The following is a 12600-nucleotide window of genomic DNA, read 5'->3' as shown; positions in this document are numbered from 1 at the left end:
GCATTTCACATTCTAACTCTTTTTCATACACACAGAATTGATTTAAGAATGTTATTTCCACAGCTTGGATTTTTGTTTAGTTCTTCAGTTTAACAGTCATTACTCAAAGACATAAAGGGAGGTTCCCACAGTACTTGTTTTGTACAGCTTTACTACTGTGTCTTTTCTGATGTTTTTTCCCACTTCTCTCCAAACGACGCCACCTACTGGTGGTTTCAGAGCCTTGGGGAACAATTTTTGTTTCAGATAAAATGTTCTCTGACGCTTCCCACTGACTCTAGGCGCCTTTTTATTCAATTCGTTGGCCGCGGGACTTCACCAAACTAGCAGGATCTGCTAGCTCGGTGTGCTGTATCTGTATACCACATACTCCAGTAAAGTGATAAGAGTAATTTGCAATAAGAGAACCAAACGAATGAGTGTCTTTAAGCAGAGACAGACCATTTGGAAGCGAATCAGGAAACTATTTTGCTCGACCAGCTCCCAATCACATGTAGCAGATGGCTGGATTATAGAAGGTACACACTGCCAGTGCATGCCGCGGAGTACCTTTAGGGGACATAACCAATAATAAGAGACTCCTAATGTCACTGGAAAGACAGTGACTTTGAAACATCCTATGTATACGAGGGCGTGCTGAAAAGTAGTACCTCAGAATTTTTTATGTGGAAATTCTGAACGTTTTTTAAATAAAACATACGTTATTAACATTCTACATATTTCAAAATTGTTAAGGCTTTCGTGGCCACTTGTTGACAAACTGCCAATTGGCTTCTGTCTCGGGTTCTTCGGCCGACGTTCATCTAATGATTTTTCTGACGTTTCGCCAGCACGAGTGGCTGGCATTGTCAAAGCTTCACCACCGGCAATGGAGGGTGAAGCTTTGACAATGCCAGCCACTCGTGCTGGCGAAACGTCAGAAAAATCATTAGATGAACGTCGGCCGAAGAACCCGAGACAGAAGCCAATTGGCAGTTCTACATATTTATTCTCCATGTCTACATAGAGGAAGTCCGGCTAAAATGACGTACCATTTAGTTTTTAGGTCTCTATTGCTTTATAAACCATTATGTTAAACAAAATTTGTATCTGGTTGGTGCCTCATTGACTTGTAGGTTTCGCTATCTTTGCGCCATGTTTTAAATTAATATAAACCAAACGTTTCTGAGATTCTTATAAAAAGTGCATAATATGTCACTTTAGACCGATGTCACAGTAAATTGACTCAGGGGTAATAAAACGTAAGAAATTAAGATAAAAATTAGGTATTTGATATATTTAATAGATTTGTACTTAAGAACAAGTAAAAGAGTATCTCTGAATCGTACAGAAAGTGAAAACTGAAAGTAGAATTACGATTGTGAATCCATGAAGCAACAAAATTAGTTCCGTTTTTAAAAAATTATTCTCACACCCCTATCTATTTGTAGATATCACTAACAAAGCTTTTGTTCCCACACACTACGCCGCTGACACCTAAACCAGTGTTCTCCGGGTTTTGAATGCGAATATAGTTCCAAGCAGTACAAGCAGTGTCAATCTTCGGAAGCATTACTGTTGTCGCCAAAAAGGTCTTTTTCGTACAATATTTATTTCCCAAAACTAAGTTACCTCTTTGCTTTTCTCGGGTTTTTTGTAATGTAAGTCGTCTCATCTCCTTCATAGCCATATCAAACATGCACGACTCCAGTAGTTTCAGGTGTATCAGTTCACACTCCAGTACAGTGTTGAGAGTTGGGTGGAATCTACCCAATCCGACCCAATCCTGCACGCCATTGAAGATTTTGTTCAGAACCCTAGTTCATCTTCTAAGCGTAGCCTGGGGAACTCCTAATGCTTTCGACGCTCGCAGCCATCCCGTCTCGTGCTGATAACAGCATCTATAGCCTACTGCATGTGCAGCGCACCCCAAGACTGTCTTGACGATTACTTTACTTTATTGCCTACCATCTGAAAGGGGAAATTCATGTTCTTATATTTGGTCTACGTAAATTCTAGTGTATCGTTTCATTTATTTTATTATAGAATGACCTACTGCTTTTTGTTGTTAAATTTAAACAGATACTTAAAATAAATGGGTTAATTAATATCAAAGATCACGCAGAATAGATCTAGAGTCCACATCAGTGTAAAATGACATACTATGTCATTTTACTCTGACACATGGTATGTCACTGTAGTCTGGAAGGCCTTCTTTGATTTATTCGAGAAACGTTCAACTACTGCGTACTCTAGCAGGACCTCCTGCCTCTCAAAACATAGCTAAAAGTGTGCTTCACAAGATAACTTATACTTTTCTCAAACATGTAATTACCTACAATACTAATGATTGAATGTATGTGAATAAAAGTAAAAAGTTGGAGGCTTAACAATAAGTTTTTCGTTCACAGTACCAAGACGAAAGCTGGCAGCTCGTCGTCATATACGTAGGAAAAGGGTTGCCTATCAATCTATACAGCTCAGCGCAGATTGCACCACGCGACTGGTTTCGTCCATAGCCTTGCTATGTCATTTTAGCCGGGTATGTCATTACAGCCCCTATTTACTTCTCAAGTTAGTCACCCTGGCGACGTACACAGTTCTCCCATCGAAAGACCAGTTTGTTGATACCGTCACTGTAGAAGGTTTGGCTTTGTTGACAGGGCCACAACCTCACCTCTGCTTGCACCGCTTCATCATATCGAAGTGAAGTCCTACAAAAAACAAATAATAATCTGATGGGACCAAATCGGTACTGTATGGAGGATGATCGATGACAGTACCAAGGCGTCGGATTGTTGCAGACGTCGCAGCGCTCTTGTGTGGTCTAGCATTATCATGCTGAAGGACAGGGTGTGATCGAGCTCTTCGAATTCGAAACTCGATTACAGCACGCTGTTTCTCACGCACTGACATAGTGACAGCAAACACTGCCTTATTACACGCTACAATTCGGAGCCCTCTAGCGGCAGAGGGCTGCAAATATGTAGACATGAGGAATGAAATGCAGAATGCTAATGACGTTTGTTTCATTTAAAAACCTTTAAGAGTTATCACATAAAAAGATACTTTTGAGCACGTTCGTGTTCTTTAAATTTTTCAGCTTCTGGTCGATATCCACTTCATGGCTGTATCGTAACGGTAGCGCAGAAACTTCAGTTGTTGACTCGTTGACGGGTATTGGTTACGAAGATTAGGTTGCATCGTGCTTGTGAGCCTCTTTTCCTTTCTTTAAAAGAATCCGCCATTTGTCTGTCAATTGTTGATTTACTTTACACATTCGTTATTTCGGCTTTACAGCCATTCTCAAGTGGTTGTTGAACTAAAAGTTAATAAACTGTACATGTCATATAGGCCAGGTCATTTGAACAAGAAATTATTAGGTATTTGAAAACATTACTTACATATTAAAATATTTCTGTCCCCTCTGCTATATGCCATTATCAAGAAAAAACTTATGGTCTTATAGAACAGTTGTCGTATTCCAGGATACGAGTACATATCGAATATATATAATTTGGTTTACATGAGCAAGTGAAAAACCATTAACACACAACGTGGAGCATTTAACAGCCAATGTATTCCTGTGACCTTTCCTGTTCATCAGCTGAAGTTAACAGATGTCAAAACAGTGGCAGATATCGTAACCACATGATCTTCTCTTTACCAGAGGTATTACCATGAAAAGGAGAGCAGATATTTATTTAGATAAGTGCTTAACACGTTCTTGTAATATCCGTTCATAACAGCCTCTTACAGGTGTACATTGTAATATTACATGCTCAGAGTGTAAATATAATCATTTTAGATGCGGGTAATACCTCCGCCAATGCAAAGATCATGTGATACGAACTCTGCCACTGTTTTGACGTACGTTAACGCCAGTTGATGAACAGACGTGACGAATGCATGTTATAGGAATATACTGACTTTTAAATACGCCATATTGTGTTGTAATGGTTTTTGTTGAGCAAAATGTCAGCCATATGATGCATCATCGGTAGGTACTCATAACCTGCAATACAACTGGTGTACAAGTCCATAAATAATTTTTTCGACGATGACACGTCACAGACAGGTCAGACATATTATAGTATGTACGTAATGTTTTCAAATACGTAATGACCTCTTGTTCCGATCTTTTGCACTGTATGACATGAACCGTTTATTTATTTTCAATTCAACATGCACCTGAAAATTACTATAAAGCCGAAATCATGATTCTGTAAAATAAATGAACAATTAACAGTGAAATGGCGGAAAAATCTTTCAATGAATTCTACATGACCGTGATCTTCCACAAGATAAAGATCATTAAGCGCTATTGAGTATCCTCTTAAGAACATCACTTCGATCATATATGCTCAGATTTTGAGATTATGCACTCATACAGTTTTATGAACGTTGTAAAAGTGCTTCCTGAATTATTACTCGATCTACAATCTACAACAAAATTATCTGCAGCATTTTTTGCACGAAAGAAGTTTCGATTTATATTTTTCATTTTCTGATGGAAAAATTAAGAAATAAATATTGAAAGGTCACTGTGATGTGTGTTGAATATGTTTTACCATGAGTGACCCGGCAGACGTCAATACGGTAATCGAATTCTTGCCGTACGCGTCCCAGCATGGCATCATCGAATGTGGCTGTCTCTTCCCGTATTCTCTCTCGGAGCTCTGTTACATCACGCGGCACATACACCAGATCTTTAATGTGTCCCCACAGAAAAAAGACACACGGAGTGAGATCTGGTGGCCGGGGAGGTCATTTCATGAAACAACTGTCCCTTTCTGTAGCACGCCCGATCCATCGATGCGGCTCTGACTATCGCCTCATGGATCGCATATCGAATGATTGTAAAAAAAAAAAAAACTTTCAGAGTTTCTCTTCAAAACGCAATATGTATGAGACCTGTACAATGTTTAGTTCTTGTGCAATAAGTAATGGAAAGTGTTCCCAAACTTTATGTACACCCTGTACTTGCTTTCAATTTGGTATATTCACAATCATTTTCATGAAAGCTCGAAAATTACGTAATGACTAGATTCCTAGAAGAAGCAAACATCGCCCTCCCCCTGATCCCCTGCTCCACTTAAAAAATTGTTCAAATCGCTCTGAGCACTATGGGACTCAACTGCTGAGGTCATAAGTCCCCTAGAACTTAGAACTACTTAAACCTAACTGACCTAAGGACATCACACACATCCATTCCCGAGGTAGGATTTGAACCTGCGACCGTAGCGGTCGCGCGGTTCCAGACTGAAGCGCCTAGAACCGCTCGGCCACAACGGCCGGCCTGCTCCACTCCTCCTAGCGGACACCTATACGAGGTAGTGCTAATGTCGCAGTGTCTCCTCCAGCTATCTAAAGTATATTACTAATAACGAGGTTCATGGGACATGGTGTAAAGTGTAGTTTGCCTGTCTAACGGTTTCCAGGAGCACAGAAGTTTGAATTTCAGTACTTCATATAATTATTGAGCGAATTTAAAAATGTAAAGTGTTCTCGTAATCTACACGTTAAGGGCTACAATCCTGCATTAAAGGCTTAACACTGGAACACGAGTACTAATGTTATAAACTGTGTATGTGTCTTCAGACAGCGTAACTCACAGAGCGCTGGTTACCCAAACTATATTCTATCAATATTTGAGAATGAGAGTACTTAGCAACTTTCATCAAACTTTAGGTATGTAGTATCAAACCTTTTCTAAAATTTTTCTCCCTTTAAGGCTTAACATCAAACATTTAATGCATTAATTCATTTATAAATAGACATTTGAAACTGTTTTAGACCTGGGAGTTTAGCTCTTTAAAGAATCACGGGCAGCGCGTTTACTTGTTAGTATTAGAGACATTTATGTTAAAAGCTATTCAGAGCAAACTGTTAGGTACAAGAAACCTGGAGAGTGTTACTTCCACCGTGGCAGTATACATGAAAAAGAAAAAAACAACTTTCAGTGTTTCTCTTCAAAATGGCATATCTATGATATGTGTACAATAGAATGAAATTTTCACTCTACAGCGGAGTGTGCGCTGGTATGAAACTTCCTAGCAGATTAAAACTGTGTGCCGGACCGAGACTCGAACTCGGGACCTTTGCCTTTCGCGGGCAAGCCATGTCTGCGCAATATCCTGTCTTCCAGGAGTGCTAGTTCTGCAAGGTTCGCAGGAGAGCTTCTGTGAAGTTTGGAAGGTAGGAGGCGAGGTACTGGTGGAATTAAAGCTGTGAGGACGGGGCGTGAGTCGTGCTTGGGTAGCTCACTCTGTAGAGCACTAGCCCGCGAAAGGCAAAGGTCCCTAGTTCGAGTCTCGGTCCGGCACACAGTTTTAATCTGCCAGGAAGTTTCATGTGTACAATGTTTAGCTCTTGTGCAATAAATAATTGAAATTGTTGCCTGACTTTATGTACACCCTGTACTTAGTGCTGCAGACAGCGCTGGTAAATATTCAGGCCGCAGCAGTCTCTATAAAAATGGGTCAGTTTGTCAGGCCGTTCACGAGAAATTATACTGTTTCCTTGGACCGGAGACAGTTTTGTCACTGTCCTACGGTCAAGTCGGAGGGAACGTTTGCAGAACGTTGCCAGAATGGAACCCTTGATATTTTCTCTAACGTTTCGTTAACGAGCTTGTACCGACCGTTAGATGACGTCCTTTAATATCTACTGAATCCACCCATAACCGCTTTCTCAACTGAAACTACTAGTACCGTTTCCTGTAATTTCGTGCGTATCTAGCTTTTTGAAGGGAAGCCCGTTGTATCCATATTATTTCCGGATATTGGCATTCCTTTGCCCTATTTGAAACCTGTGTGAGCATTTTGTATATACTCAGAAAACATAATTACGGTAACTCCGAAAAAGTTGGCCACCCTGGTATTCTTACATTCAGTTAAAACAGAACTGTTTAAAATAATGATTATAAATATTAATACAAGTTATATTCTGTAATATCGCATGAATTTTAATGTATCAAAAATTACTTTCACAATTTACGTTTTAATATCAACATAACATCTTTGAAACCAATCTTTGATGCAGTATTTTCTATGGTGATATGTTGGCGTTAATTATGACTGACATTTGTAGTTAAGTTTGAATTTTAGTATCCATAGACCATAGATAACACATGCCGCTCATGTCACAATCAATGCCGGGTCGAAGTTTGATACCAACATGTAAGTCACGTGACACGGGGCAGCAAGCTATACTCGTTGGAACAAACCGAAACTTTGCCATTACGCGCTGTGCGAAGTGGAGCTGGTAGTTTTTCTCGTTTCTGCCTGAAATCAGACTGATTTTATCAATAAAATGAGTTGTTTTATTGCTATTATTCGTCATATAGTAGTACGGTTAAGCTAATTTCTCCGAAATTTCTAATATTAATGCGACGGTTATCGTTAATACGCGTGGCCAGGTGAAAAGTTACGACAGTTCTATTCGCAAACGACAGAATTACAGTTATGTAGTGAATACCTATTTTTATTACACTCTCGACTAATTCACCGCTTCCACAGCAGTAGAAGACAAACTATCGGTTTGGCAAGCGGCATTAGTTGTCTGACGATTCCTCAGCGGTATGTTTGAAACGCTTCATTACGCCTTTATTAGAAATGAAATTCATTAATATCCATAATGTCCATTTTTTCCCAAAATAAGCGTTTATATTTTATGACTTTTGCTAAATGCACTACAGATACCAAAGCAATGGAGGTAATATATTAGGAAACATTGATTATAGATAATTCCTGCAGTGAGTTAGATATTAACGTTCTGTCATCTTAAAATGTTAGTCTTTGATCGAGTTTCACATCTAAGGACTGAGAGACATCGTAACTGTCAACTCCTGGCAATCTCCGCAAGGATTTTGAAGCGGTTCACTTCCACGACTGAGACTTTCGTCAGTTTATCTAATCTGCAGTGTGCAAAACAAGACTTATCTGAGAATGTGTGAAAGACATTACTTTTTCTTTTACTCAAAAGCACAACACTTGATCTGTAATAAAAATGTCACAAATCGTGCACTATAGATGCGTAATAACGTGACAGATACTGCACGTCTGCCCTGAGTCACGTGACTTAGATGTTGGTTTCAGTAAAATGATATCATGCGCAGCTATGTTATATATGGTCTATGTTAATATCGCTGTAACATCTTTGAAATTTATCTTTGTATCATTATTGTCTTTGGTAATATGTTGGCGCCACGTTTTGCGGAAGGTTGTAGTTAAGTCACAGATTGTGTCGGCAACGTAATGGCCTTTTAACAAACAGTTTATACTATTGCTGTATCTGTTCGACGGTTTTGCCAAGTTCTGTGCAAAGACTTGTGAACTTTATCTATATGACAGGGAAATTCGTAGTAAAAAGTAATGAATTTCAAGAAAAGTATTTCACTTGTTTTTTAGCAGGCCCAGACACTCATGTTTCGAGTGTCTGAATAGAATTACTTGCCTCTGGACACTGACAGTGCAAGAAGAAAAGTTGAAATGTTCTTTTTCTCTTTTCTACCCGCACTAAAGTTATAACATTCACATCATTACAATAAATTTGATACTCATATACTACGCAGTACTGAAAATTCGTCTACGTTATTCATTATTAATTATTGCTCAACGGCAGTTGAAGTTTTATAAGTTGGAGAAAAGTCCGTCCCATCATTTCGGCTCACGGATTCCGCCGCCAGTTCCCGGCATAACGTAGACATGGCTGCAGTACACAGCCTTTTATAGAAGAGAGAGCGAAAGAGTGGTATTTCAAGGTAGGAAAGATGTTTTCTCCGTGAGTTAAGACTTTTTTAATCTCTATGGGGTGTATCATACTGAAACATGCAGTCTAGTTGGCACGGCAGCGTAATTACGTGTCATACCGAGGAGCCGAGGAACATTTAAGATTTTAGGATCTGGTTCTGCCATCTAATTTGAGCGTTGTTTTGGATGTTTCGAATGCTGACTATGGGATCACTTTCCAAAATAACCCAAAAAAGTGGCTTCCGATACATATCTTGTTCACCTTTTATTACGTCAGTTAACGATTTAAAAAGACTTGATGAAATTAGTGCAATAAGTCCACTAACATGATCAGACATGAGGTTTTATGTGCATCAAACTTGAATAAACGTTTTTCAACTTTAACGCCTGTTTCCGCATTTTCATTGGTACTGAGAAGTGACATTTTTTATGTTTTTTTTTTCCCTTATACCCATCAGAGTTGTCTTAATCAGATCTTTCTATTGTACATTTTTAATGTTCACTGTGAAACTAACGTTACTGGTAGATCGAAAAAATAAACATTTTTAGGTATGTTCTCTAACTTCATTCCCTAGGTAGGTGGATACACTGGATTTAATCATATGAAGATATCTTTTGAGATTTTTAACTCAAAGTGCAGTATTCAGGTTTGGATTAATAATATAAAAGGATCTACTTCACATACCCTAATGAAATATGCTTACCTTTCTAGTGTGTACCTTCCAGAAAAAATGTGATTAAAAAATCCTTGGTCAGGATCCCTAAAAACTCCGTTTTTTGGTAACGAGTTTCATCTCGTTGACGAGCCATCTTAATTTAAATTATAGAAATTACATAACAGAAATGAACAGTAGAGGAATACATTTTATATTTAAACTTCAATTCCATGATATATACCAATAAAAATTTTATTATTTGATATCGTGTTTGCCATCCGCCAATCATTAAACATCCTCATAATCTGTTCATCTGAATCACGTGTACTGTCATTTACAGACTGAAAAGTTTTATGTATGTCTTGATAAAATAAAACATACAAAGTACATTTCGTTAATGGTATATAGCTGCGATATTATCTGAAATAGGTTGTCATGTTTGCATATAGTCTGTCACTAGCCACGTGCATGATTCGCAGTGCTACTGGAAAAAGGAAGTAACTGCTTGATGGCTGCCAAAAAACCAGCCACATATGCAGCGCTGTTGCGCTGCCAGATGGAGCTACTAGACAACGAAATTTTACAAAGTCGTGCCTCTATAGTAATACACATAATGGAAATGTAACGAACTTTCTACTGTTTTTACATTGCAAGGAACTATGTTCCATTTCTACAAACCGTAGTAACCATGTACCGGACATAGGCTTTTCGTTAAGTAGCAACAAACAGGAAAACATTAAAAAGAAAGAAATAAAATGATCACAAATGAAAGCAGTACATTATATAACATACAGGAAAATATATATGGATATTGATCTAGGATTTTTATCCACATAGTTTAATATAACAGATCGCATATCTTCCGATCTGACAATGTAAAATAAAAATACTTTCAAAATGTATTGAGTGAGCAAATATCAATACTTCGAAACATAATAAGATTTATTTGCATCCGGGTAGATTTTTATTCTTGGAGCGTGATACATAGAATGATAGATAGAATGAGTTGCATAAAATGGCAATTTTCGTACCTTGCTCCATTTTGGACAAATTTCTGCGGATGCCCAAACTAGAATGGGACGACAGGATGCAGGCAAACAAAGGCTTGGGTCGCACTTCTGTCTCAAGTGTGCGATGCTTTCCGCTGCGATAGTCAGCTAGCAGCATCACTTTTCTGACTAGATGCTCACTAGGTATGGAAATCTTCATGTCAGTCTAACCTTGTGAATCATCTACTGGAACTTCTATACCCAGCGTCGTTAAGCACCAGTCTACTTACGGACATTTTCAGTGCTAATGAAACTGGACGTTGCTGTAAGCATTAAGTCGTAAAGCAAGCTCCGGTGCACTGGATTTCAAAGCGCGAAATTTCCTTTACGACTGCATCCTTTTTTGAAGCAACGTTCCATCGAGAGATAACACTGAAAAGCAGCCTTTTTTTCGCAATACGTGTGGTAGCACTGTTGTCGAAGTGGCATGCTCGTGTTTCGCTACGAAAATTACGAGCCAGAGGTGATCGCTGCTCTAATCCACTTAACAAGATTTCCTGTTTTTCCGAATTCTTACGACTCGCCGTAAACGCGAATGGAGAAATCCCTCCGTAAATCTCAATTTGCATGAAGTAACAGCGAGCCAAACAGGGTCCGAAAAGTTTGCGCCACCGATGTTCACTCCCCCCCGCCCCCCGCCTGCCCGCGGAATTCTGCACCAAACGGGGCAATAGCGGTGCTGTCAACGAGGAAACGACTGGAAAAGTCGCGATAATGTTTTCATTGGGCGCTCGGGAGAAGCACTCGCGTGGCGCGTGTAGCGCGCACCGGACAGAGATCGGGCGGAAACAGTAATGAGAAATGGATGGCGCCGTCGGAAATAAAACAAGGGCGCGCAACAATGAGAGAAACGGAATTAGCGCGCCCGCCGCCCGATTGGCCCGGGGCTTGATTGGCCGGCCAATGAGGGCGCCGTGAATAATGCACGCGGCCCTAATGCTAACCTACTGCGAGCAAGATCTGACGCGGGAGCACCTCCCAGCCGATGCCGGCACCCCTGCCCCACGCTACACATCACAGCAGCCTTAATAAGGGGGCAAGTAACTGGAGCTGTGGCCAAGAGAGTGCTTCAACCGGCGGCCGCCTTAAATACATCGAGGAACAAAAAGCACTGCTCTCTACCTAAACTAGGTGTCGAACTGCAGCAGTTTGAGCATGCTGGCCGAAGACCATCGCACAGCAAACCCCGATTACCGGTACCATATATACAGGGTGAGACAAAAAGAACTTTACAACTTTGGAATGATGTAGAAATTTACTGCGATAGCTTACAGAACCGGTAGACGTGTCATTTTGTAGCAAACAACCTCAACTTTCATATAAAAGTGTCCAGTGTCATGCTGCAAGCATCCCACCGGTAATCAGTTTCTTCCTACACTCGTTGCGGTAAACAGCGAAGAATAGATTTTTCAAGTCGCCTAAATTGTTCTTAGGGGAGGAACATACACACGATCTTTAATGAAACTCCAGAGAAAGAAATCCAGTGGTGTGAATTCTGGGAAGTGAGGAGACCATGCGATTGGCCCTTCATGGCCAATCCGCCGATCAGGGAAGCGATTATCGAGAACACCTCGAACTTCCGTGGCGGAATGAGATGGTGCGCCTACTTGCTGCTAGTAAACCATCCCATCTCGGTTATCTTCATCGACCAGTGGAACTAAAACGTTTTCAAGCATATCCAGATACATAACCCCAGTTTTCTCCATGAAGAAGGAAGTGCCGTACAGTTCAATTGCCTAAGGGCACAAGACACATTAACTTTGGGGCTGTAAATTGTAGACCTACTTGTAGGTTCTTTAGCGTAGTCGGAGCGAAATTTACGTCGATCAGTTGTTGTGGAGTTCGTTTCATGAAACCAAAATACGCAGCGAGCACGATCCGCACCAGTGAAAGTAGCCAATTTAAGTGCACACTGCGCTGGCGCCCCTGGTGGCGGAATGGGGTACTCATGCACTACTTGAATCAGACTTGAGGGTGTTTCTACCAAAGGCACACCTTCCGATTCTGTAAATTATTTCAATAAATTTCTACATCATTCTAAAATGGTGAAGTCCTTTTTGGAGCACCCTATATTATATTCAAGTCAACATCTACTTTTCTCAACACATACTAATCGTACAGGGATGAATAAGGTATCGCTAGGAAGGCTTTTTAAGCTGATTC

The sequence above is a fragment of the Schistocerca nitens genome, chromosome 4, assembly GCF_023898315.1.
Source record: "Schistocerca nitens isolate TAMUIC-IGC-003100 chromosome 4, iqSchNite1.1, whole genome shotgun sequence".
Taxonomy (NCBI): domain Eukaryota; kingdom Metazoa; phylum Arthropoda; class Insecta; order Orthoptera; family Acrididae; genus Schistocerca; species Schistocerca nitens.
The sequence above is the reverse complement of the archived record's forward strand: the minus strand, read 5'-3'. Positions refer to the sequence as shown.